Here is a 9,990-nt window from a genome sequence, read left to right on the forward strand (position 1 = left end):
GTATCCAGGATTTAACTCTGTACATTGGGGTCTGCGTTGCCCAGTTATAGGTGTTAATATTCTGGATGAAGTTCAAGTACACAGCATTTTGTCAGTGAGTCTGTATTGAGTCCTGTTAATGTCACCAACACAGGTGAGTTCCTTTTGAAAGGCAGTTCCTGTATCCCTTGCCCACCAGGAAATAGTGTAAGTGTCCTTACCTCTGGACTAGGAGGATCAGGCTCAGAGTTGTGTAAAAGCATCTTTGAAGAGGCTGATTAGTAAACCTGCCCAAGCCACCAGGCCATGCTGTCTCCCAGCTGTCCCTGGCTGAGCCTCTAAACAGAACCTTCCTATAGTTTCTCTCCTGTCAGACTCTCCCATTGCTCAGTTTGTCCAGGATCCCCTCCTGCAGCTGCACTGATCCTGTCACTCACTGACATGTCCATCCCCCGGTGTCCTCCACATTCATTCACTGTTCACAATCCCATTGACCCAGTCCTCCAGCCACGCCCCCTCCACTCGATAGAGACGGCTCAGTGGTTAGCACTGCTGCCTCACAGCATCAGGTACCCGGGTTAGATTCCGGCCACGAGCGACTGTCTGTGTGGAGTTTGCGCGTGCTCCCCGTGTCTGAGCGGGTTTCCGCCCACAATCCAAAGATGTGCAGGGCAGGTGAATTGGCCATTCTAAATTGCCCATAGTATTAGTTACATTAGTTAGGGGGCATGGGTCTGTGCAAGTTACTGTTTGCAGGGTCAGTATGGACTTGTTTGGCCGAAGGACCTGTTTCCATACTGTAAGGATTCTGATATATTGGGCAGCAGCTGCTGTCAATCACCCTGACTCCTGTATGATCGGGAGCACGTGCTGTAGGAGGGAGACCAGTGCACGGTCGCAGTGCTGGCAACTGTGGGAGTATGTACAGTCTAGTTCAGTGCCTGGGAAGGAGGTTGTGGGTGTGAGGGATTAATCTATCATTAGCAGCTTCATCCCTCTGGGAGCAGGACCCAGGGGAATGGCCCCTTTCTTGCTACCCTGACATGTGATCAGACTATCAGTGGTGCAGCGTTTTGCAGAAAATTATCAGAACTCTTTTGTGAAGATTCAGAGTTGTTATGGAAAAGGACAAGGATGGGCCTGCAATTAGAATTCTAATTTGGCTCATTTTAGTAAGATGGGGGCATTTTACCAGGGGCAAGTAACGGGGCTCAGGCCTCTGGCACGGAGCTTGTCCCCGTTACTCAGAAGGGAAGGGTGGAGAAGAGCAGAGCAATAGTAATTGGGGACTCGATAGTTCGGGGCACAGATAGGAGGTTTTGTGGGAACGAGAGAGACTCACGTTTGGTATGTTGCCTCCCAGGTGCAAGGGTACGTGATGTCTCTGATCGTGTTTTCCGGGTCCTTAAGGGGGAGGGGGAGCAGCCCGAAGTCGTGGACCACATTAGCACCAATGACAAAGGGAGGAGGAGCGCTGAGGATGTTAGGCAGGCTTTCAGGGAGCGAGGTTGGAAGCTCAGAGTTAGAACGAACAGAGTTGTTGTCTCTGGTTTGTTACCCGTGCCACGTGATAGAGAGTCGAGGAATAGGGAGAGAGAACAGTTAAATGAGTGGCTACAGGGATGGTGCAGGAGGGAGGGATTCCGGTATTTGGATAACTGGGGTTCTTTCTGGGGAAGGTGGGACCTCTATAAACAGGATGGTCTACACCTGAACCTGAGGGGCACCAGTATCCTTGGTGGGAGGTTTGCTAGTGCTCTTGGGGGGGGTTTAAACTAACTCTGCAGGGGCATGGGAACCCAGACTGTAGCTTTAGGGTGCAGGACCTGGAATGTAGGGAGGTTAGGAACATGGCATCAATTTCAAAGGAGGGTGCCTGTAAACAGGAAAGTGGTTTGAAGTGTGTATACTTCAATGCAAGAAGTATACGAAATAAGGTAGGTGAACTTGCAGCGTGGGTTGGTACCTGGGACTTCGATGTTGTGGCTATTACGGAGACATGGGTAGAACAGGGACAGGATTGGCTGTTGCAGGTTCCAGGGTTTAAATGTTTTAATAGGGTCAGAAGTGGGGGTAAAAGAGGGGGAGGTGTGGCATTGCTTGTCAAAGATAGTATTACAGCTGTGGAAAGGACGATGGATGAAGACTCGCCATCTGAGGTAGTTTGGGCTGAGGTTAGGAATAGGAAAGGTGAGCTCACCCTGTTAGGAGTTTTTTACAGGCCTCCTAATAGTCCTAGAAACGTAGAAGAAAGGATTGCGAGGATGATTCAAGAGAAGAGTGAAAGTAATAGGGTGGTTGTTATGGGGGACTTTAACTTTCCTGCTTTTAATTGGGAAAGCTATAGCTCAAGTTCGTGAGATGGGTCAGTGTTTGTTCAATGTGTGCAGGAGGGTTTCCTGACACAATATGTAGATAGGGCAACAAGAGGTGAGGCCATACTGGATTTGGTTCTGGGTAATGAACCAGGCCAGGTGTTAGAATTAGAGGTAGGTGAGCACATTGGGGACAGTGACCACAATTCGGTGACCTTTACTCTAGTGATGGAGAGGGATAAGTGTGCACTACAGCGCAAGAGTTATAGATGGGGGCAGGGAAATTATGATGCTGTGAGGCATGACTTAGAATGTGTGGCCTGGAAAAGTAAGCTTCAAGGCAAGGGTGTAATTGATATGTGGAGCTTGTTCAAGGAGCAAATATTGAGTGTCCTTGATAAGTATGTGCCCGTCAGGCAGGGAGGAAAGGGTCGTGTGAGGGAGCCGTGGTTTAATAAGGAATTGGAATTCCTTGTTAAATGGAAGAGGGCGGCCTATGTAAAGATGAGGCGTGAAGGTTCAATTGGGGCGATTGAGAGTTATAAGGTAGCCAGGAAGGACCTGAAGAGAGAGCTAAGAGCAGCAAGGAGGGGTCATGAAAGGTCCTTAGTTGGTAGGATTAGGGAAATCCCTAAGGCTTTCTATAGGTATGTCAGGAATAAAAGAATGACGAGGGTCGGAATAGGTCCAGTCAAGGATAGTAGTGGGAAGTTGCGTGTGGAGGCTGAAGAGATTGGGGAGACACTGAATGAATACTTTTCGTCAGTATTCAATCAGGAACAGGACATTGTTGTCAATGTGAGTACTGAGTCACAATTAAGTAGAATGGATGGCTTTGAGGTATGTCGAGAAGAGGTGTTGGAAATTCTGGAAAGGGTGAAAATAGATAAGTCTCCTGGGCCTGATGGCATTTATCCTAGGATTCTCTGGGAAGCAAGGGAGGAGATTGCAGAGCCATTGGCCTTGAATTTTATGTCCTCGTTGTCTACAGGGGTAGTACCAGAAGATTGGAGGCTAGCAAATGTGGTTCCCTTGTTCAAGAAGGGGAGTAGGGATAACCCTAGTAACTATAGGCCGGTGAGTCTCACTTCTGTTGTGGGCAAAATCTTAGAGAAAATTGTAAGGGATAGGATTTATGAACATCTGGATAGGAATAATGTGATCAAGGATAGTCAGCATGGTTTTGTGAAGGGCAGGTCGTGCCTCACAAACCTTATTGAATTCTTTGAAGAAGGTGACAAAGGAGGTGGACGAGGGGAAAGCAGTAGATGTGGTGTATATGGATTTTAGTAAGGCGTTTGATAAGGTTCCCCATGGTAGACTACTGCAAAAATTACGGAGGTATGGCATTGAGGGTGAGTTGGAGGTTTGGATTAGGAGTTGGCTGGCTGGAAGAAGACAGAGGGTAGTAGTTGATGGCAAAGGTTCATCTTGGAGTGCCGTCACTAGCGGTGTTCCGCAAGGATCTGTTTTGGGACCATTGTTGTTTGTCATTTTTATAAATGACCTGGAGGAGGGGTTAGAAGGTTGGGTGAGTAAGTTTGCGGATGATACGAAAGTCGGAGGAGTTGTAGACAGTGAGGAAGGATGTGGCAGGTTACAGCGGGATATAGATAAGCTGCAGAACTGGGCAGAAAGGTGGCAAATGGAGTTCAATGTAGGTAAGTGTGAGGTGATTCACTTTGGTAAGAGTAATAAAAAGATGGGGTACTGGGCTAACGGTCGGATACTTGGTAGTGTGGATGAGCAGAGGGATCTTGGTGTCCATGTACACAAATCTTTGAAAGTTGCCACCCAGGTACATAGTGCGGTGAAGAAGGCATATGGCGTACTGGCTTTTATTGGTAGAGGAATTGAGTTCCGGAGTACTGAGGTCATGTTGCAGTTGTATAAGACTCTGGTGCGGCCACATCTGGAGTATTGTGTGCAGTTTTGGTCGCCATACTATAGGAAGGATGTGGAGGCACTGGAACGGGTGCAGAGGAGGTTTACCAGGATGTTGCCTGGTATGGTAGAAAGATCGTATGAGGAAAGGCTGAGGCACTTGGGGTTGTTTTCATTGGAGAAAAGAAGGTTTAGGGGTGACTTGATAGAGGTGTATAAGATGATTAGGGGTTTAGATAGGGTCGACAGTGAGAATCTTTTTCCACGTATGGAGTCAGCTATTACAAAGGGGCATAGCTTTAAATTAAGGGGGTTAGGTATAGGACAGATGTTAGGGGTAGGTTCTTTACTCAGCGAGTCGTGAGTTAAATGGAATGCCCTGCCAGTAGCAGTGGTGGACTCTCCCTCATTATGGGCATTTAAGCGGGCATTGGATAGGCATATGGAGGATAGTGGGCTAGTGTAGGTTAGGTGGGCTTGGATCGGCGCAACATCGAGGGTCGAAGGGCCTGTATTGCGCTGTATTCTTCTATGTTCTATGTTCTATGGGTCTTGGCCAGGGTGTGCAGGAAGCAGTGTATGCAGGATGGTTCTCATCAGGAGCTAGGAAACTGAATTCGAAGAGAGAGTGTGTGAGAACTGGGTGTGGAGGAAAGGAGTGGGGGGATTGGTTTGGATTTCAGTTCACAGAAGAGAGAAATTGAGAGACTGAGGCTTAAAGCTTTGGAGGAACAAAGAAGCTACAGTTTAATACTACAATTGTCTTATGAATTTCCATCCTGTATTAACAGTGGTAACTTGTGTGCTCTGTTGTAAGGTACTGAAAGGGTGGATTTGCGGATGAGAAATTCAAATTGATCTTCATGTTCAGATGTGATAGTTACTTGATCCGTGCCGCTCTGAATATCATTGGCCTTTTCATCTGGAAGGAAAGGTGTGCATTCTGTCCGTGGGCGAATATTCCAAATCTCAGTGTGACTGCAAAAGTCCTGAGACACAGCCAAGTCCATGTCAGCATGGTGAGTGTGGAGAGAGATTTCATTTGCTTTTGAAAGTCTGGAAAATCATGGCACATTTCCCAGGAACAATTAAGCCACAACTTTGCTTTGTAGAAGGACAAGTCTTTAATTAATAATGCAACCAGAAAGACACAAGGATACCTGCACCATGGGAAACACTATGAAAACGGGATTGTTGTAAAGGAGTTCATTCTCGATCATGGATTGTAATCCATTGCCATTGTCACGTCGGTTCCAGCGCTGTGGGGAAATACTGGAAATGTGATGAATGTAATGTAGGTTTCAGTTATTAAACTGTAAAAAGTGCAGAACAATTTACAAGGATGTTGCCAGGGCTCAGGGGTCTGAGTTATAGGGAGAGGTTGGACAAGTGAGGATTTTAAGTTTAGAGCAGAGGAAACAGAGGGGGTTCTTTTCTCAAAGTGTATAACACCATGAGAGGCCTGGATAAGGTGAATGCACTCAGTCTTTTTTCCCAGGAACTCAAGGATTGGACGGCTTGATTGGATCAGTTTAAGGTTAGAGGAGAAAGAATAAAAGGGAAGCTGGGGGGGGGGGGGGGGCAACTGTTTTACACAGAGGGTGGTATGTATATGAAATGAGCTGCCAGTGGTAGTGGTTCAGGCAGGAACACTCACAACAGGTAAAAGACATTTGGACAAATACATGGATAGGAAAGGGTCAGAAGCAGATGGGCCAAGTGCAGAGAAATGGGGTTATCATGGATGGACATTCTGGTCAGTGTGGGCCTGTTTGGGCCAAAGGTCCTGTCTCTGCTGTAGGATTTTATAACTCTAAGTGCATTTGCTATTTCTCCCACTAACTCTCTTGGTATCCTGGGATGTATTCCATCAGGGCAATGAGACTTGTCTACCTTTAGCTCCAATACCTTGCCCAGCTCTAACTCTTTCATGATAATGGTTATCTAGGTCCTCACCTTCCTCAGTCTCCTTATCAATTACTGGCATGTTCTTCGTATCCTCCACTGTGAAGACTGACTGCTGTGTACTCATATTCCTGAACCCTGCTGGATAGGTATAACTAGACACAGAACTCTGAGAGGTCTTCTTTGAGTCTTTATTGATGAGACATGGCAGTTACCTGGATAGTGTACATGCAAAACACCTCCAGGCAGCATCAGGTAACTCCCCGCCTGTCCGATGTGCCACTCCCATTCTTATACCTTTGTGGTTTGGGACTTTGAATAGAGACTGTCTCTCAGTATTATTTCCATGGCAAGGGTCAGTTAGAAAGTCTAGTTCAGTTCAGCACTTTGTGGTTAAACCACACACCCCTCCCCCACGCCCCTGTGGCTCCCTCAAGTATCTGACAGGCACTTCAGTTTCAGTGGGGCTTTCTATCAGGATTCTGATGTGGAGGAGCCGGTGGTGCGGTGGACAAACTTTAAAAACCACACATCACCAGGTTATAGTTCAACAGGATTATTTGGAAGTACAAGCTTTTGGAGTGTGCTGTGATTTTTAACTTGATCAGGATTATCTCTATGGTAACAGTTCAGTGCTTCAACAATTAGACGCCATATGTTCCTCACACAATAGGTTCCCCTCTAGCAGTGTAAACTGCTATTCTGGCCCTGGGGATAGCTACTCATCACTTTTCTCCCCCAATCCCATCTCGCTTTCTGATGATCTTTAAAAAAATTTTTAATCTCCTTGGTCTTTGGCAATTTGTATGCATTCTATTATTTCCTGAGCCACCCATGGCAGATTATTCCTTTTCCTAAAGTCCTTCCTTTTCACTGATCTATACTTTTGCTGAGCACATCAAAAAATTGCTTTGATATTCCCGCAGTCTGTCAACTTTCCCACCGTAAAGTCTTTGTTTCCAGTCTACATTAGCCAACTTCTGCCTCATCCTATTGTAGTCTCCTTTTGTTTAAAAAGCACAGGATCTTGGGAGTGGATCTAATCTTCCAGTTTTCCATCTGTGTTCTAAGTTCAACCAGACTTATCACAAGTCTTTTATCAGATTACGAGGTGAGACGATGTTACCTGGGTGTTTTGGTTTTCATTGTCAGTGACCTTGGCTTTGTAATAAAGTACAGGATAGATATTCACAACAGCGTACACTGGACGCTGCGAAGGTACGACGCAATCTAAAACCATAAATCACTGTCTCCCCTCAGTTTAAAATTGCAAAATCATTACCTCCTACACACTTCCTCACTATCTAAGTTTGGAACGCTAATCCACCTGACTATGTCATTTTCCAAAAAACTCCTTTGGTGAAGGTGGTGAGTTTTGGATTCAGCTTTCCAGTTATTACCGTAAGAAGAGACGCACTGGGCACAGGAGAACCAGCCCCACCATTTAATACGGTGATCATTGAGCTCACATCGGTCTCAGCTGGGTTTTCCTGCCAGCTCTTTCTCACCCTTCATCCCATTGCAAATTCAACATCTGTATCTCTTCATTCCATTGGCTCATTGTCCTGACATCCACCGCAGTTTGAATAGGGAATTCCACAGATTCACAACATATCGAGATAAGTACATTATTCCTCATGAGAATAGAATAGAGTCCCTATAGTGCAGAAACAGGGTATTCATCCATCGAGTCCACACCAACCCTATGATGTGCATCCCGTTCAGACCCACTCATTCCCTGTAACATTGCATTTCCCATGGCTAATTGTCTGACCGGCATATGCATGGACACTATCAGCAATTTAGCATGGGCAATCCACCTAACCTGCGCATCGTTGGACTGTGTGAGGAAACTGGAGAACTGCACAAAACCATGCAAACATGGGGAGAATGTGTAAGCTCCCCACAGTCGCCTAAGGTCTCTGATGCTGTGAGGCAGCAGTGCTAGCCACTGAGCCACCTCTGCTTAAAACCTGCTGCCCCTTATTAACCTCCCTAACCCCCAATTGGCTGAATCTATGTTCCTTACATCAGAAATCAGGTTGTCTAAGCGGATGTCTCAGTAAATCCCAGTGACAGCCCACAGGTCCCGTGTGTCTGAATGGGGATCCAATACACAACATCTTCCACCCCACACTTTTCATTCACGTTCCAGAGACATGGATCCAGTGGCTGCATGAGGACTGCAACTCCCAAATTCCGAGGCAGGGACCACACATCTGTGGGGAAACCTGGCAGTGCACAAGTACAGAATGTGGATAAGTTTTGGAGCATGTGCTTTGGGGTAACTAGTGGAAAGGATTTCACACTGTGATTGGCTGGAGGAGGAACGTATTTGCTTGTAGTATTGATCTGTTGGAGGGTCAACGTGTCAGCACACCCACATGGGACCAAGTTCCATCCCCAACTTGTCATAACACTGGAATCTACCAATGAGAAACAGAGAAGGATCTGACCCATTCTCCCAGACTGAAGGTTCCTCTACTGTCCAGGATCTGCCACCTCCCTGTCTGTTTCCTTTCGTTTCATTCTGCTGTTACATTATTGACTTGCAGCAACTGAAGGGAAAGCAAGTGAACCCAGAAAGGGTGCAGCGTCTAACCAGGGGCTGGAAGGGGTGGCATGGATCTGTTTATCAACAACTCCATTATAATGGGGAGGGTGTACCTTAGAGGGTAGTAGAGTCAGAATGGTGGGAGAGAGTAAGTGGGCTGGAGGGTTACAGCTTTGAGGGAAGAAAGGGGGAAAAAGATATTCCAGAGAAACTAGAATTGTCTGCTCTGAATTTCTAATCTGTACATATACCTTTGTACAGGGTGCTAGATGGTGAAGATTTGCAGACTGAAATCTCAAAATCATGTGCAGATCGTGATTAAGTTAAACAACATTTGAAGAACCAAAGATAGAGAATCACTCGGCCAAAATCCTGCAACACTCTCCCTCCCAGCATTGTCGGTCTATCTGCGCCAAATGGACTGTGAATGGTACGAGACAGCAGCTCACTACCATCTTCTCAAGGGTAACTAGAGATGGGGAATAAATGCTGGTTGAGCCAGTGATGCCCATATCCTGGAAATGGTTTCTATCTCAAGTTGCTAAAACCCAGTTGATGTTACTGCAGGATGATGAGGGACGCTGAGTGCATCCTCCAGAAGGCAGCACCATCACAATACCCCTGCCTATACCCACACAGTAACACCGCAACGCCACTGAAACAAAAGCTGGTGAAGCCAAAGGAGGACTTAGATATAGTTCTTCAAGGTAAAGTCATGAAAAGGGATTGGAACACAGCAGGAACAGGAGACTGAGCTGCATGGTCAGCTTTTTTCCCTTGAATGGTGGAGCAGGATTGAAAGGCCGAATGGCAACCTGCTGCTATCTCCCGGGTATGTATATAGCCTTGGAGCCCGGCTAGGAAGAAGTGGGCAGGGATTCTCCAGGAGATTGCACCTCCACATCAGTTTTCAGTGAGGGACGGTTTGATGGATTTTATTTAACATTTGTGAAGTTGGTTTTAAAACATTGTAGCTATTTATTCCACAATAAATAAAACTAAAAGAAAAGAAATGAAACTATCTGAATATAACAGTTTTTAAAAATTTCAAATGCCTTGTAAAACAAAATCCTGTCTATTCCCGGACACCATCTCTTTCCAGTTACTCAAACTCCAGGGAAATATTCCCTCCCTGTGTGAACCTTTGGTTTGATTTCACTGCTTTTCAGTTCTCCTTCTGTGAGCTGTGAAGTGTTCTTCCCCCCCCCATTTCTCCTACCCAGAAGTATTATCACACACAGCTGAGCAACCTTCCGACGTTCATCATTACGCCATTTTGGGTTTTGTTAATATATAATCACCTGCAGTAAACCACCCGTGTAACCAATTGAATATTTACAAACAAAGCCCATT

The 9,990-nt window shown here is 46.1% G+C and overlaps 1 long non-coding RNA gene across 2 annotated transcripts in view; it reads left to right on the forward strand.

Moving 5' to 3' along the window:
• The window catches only part of LOC148137377 (uncharacterized), a 28,554-nt gene extending 19,119 nt beyond the window's left edge, over window positions 1-9,435 (forward strand). For both annotated transcript variants that reach the window (XR_015754347.1, XR_015754348.1), the window contains one exon: window positions 8,899-9,435. This is a non-coding gene — a long non-coding RNA (uncharacterized LOC148137377). The remainder of the gene's footprint in view (window positions 1-8,898) is intronic.
• Window positions 9,436-9,990: the final 555 nt, after the last annotated feature.

The sequence above is a fragment of the Chiloscyllium plagiosum genome, unplaced genomic scaffold, assembly GCF_037043375.1.
Source record: "Chiloscyllium plagiosum isolate Xiang-an unplaced genomic scaffold, Cpla_swu_hap1 HiC_scaffold_44, whole genome shotgun sequence".
In the NCBI taxonomy this organism is placed as follows: Eukaryota; Metazoa; Chordata; class Chondrichthyes; order Orectolobiformes; family Hemiscylliidae; genus Chiloscyllium; species Chiloscyllium plagiosum.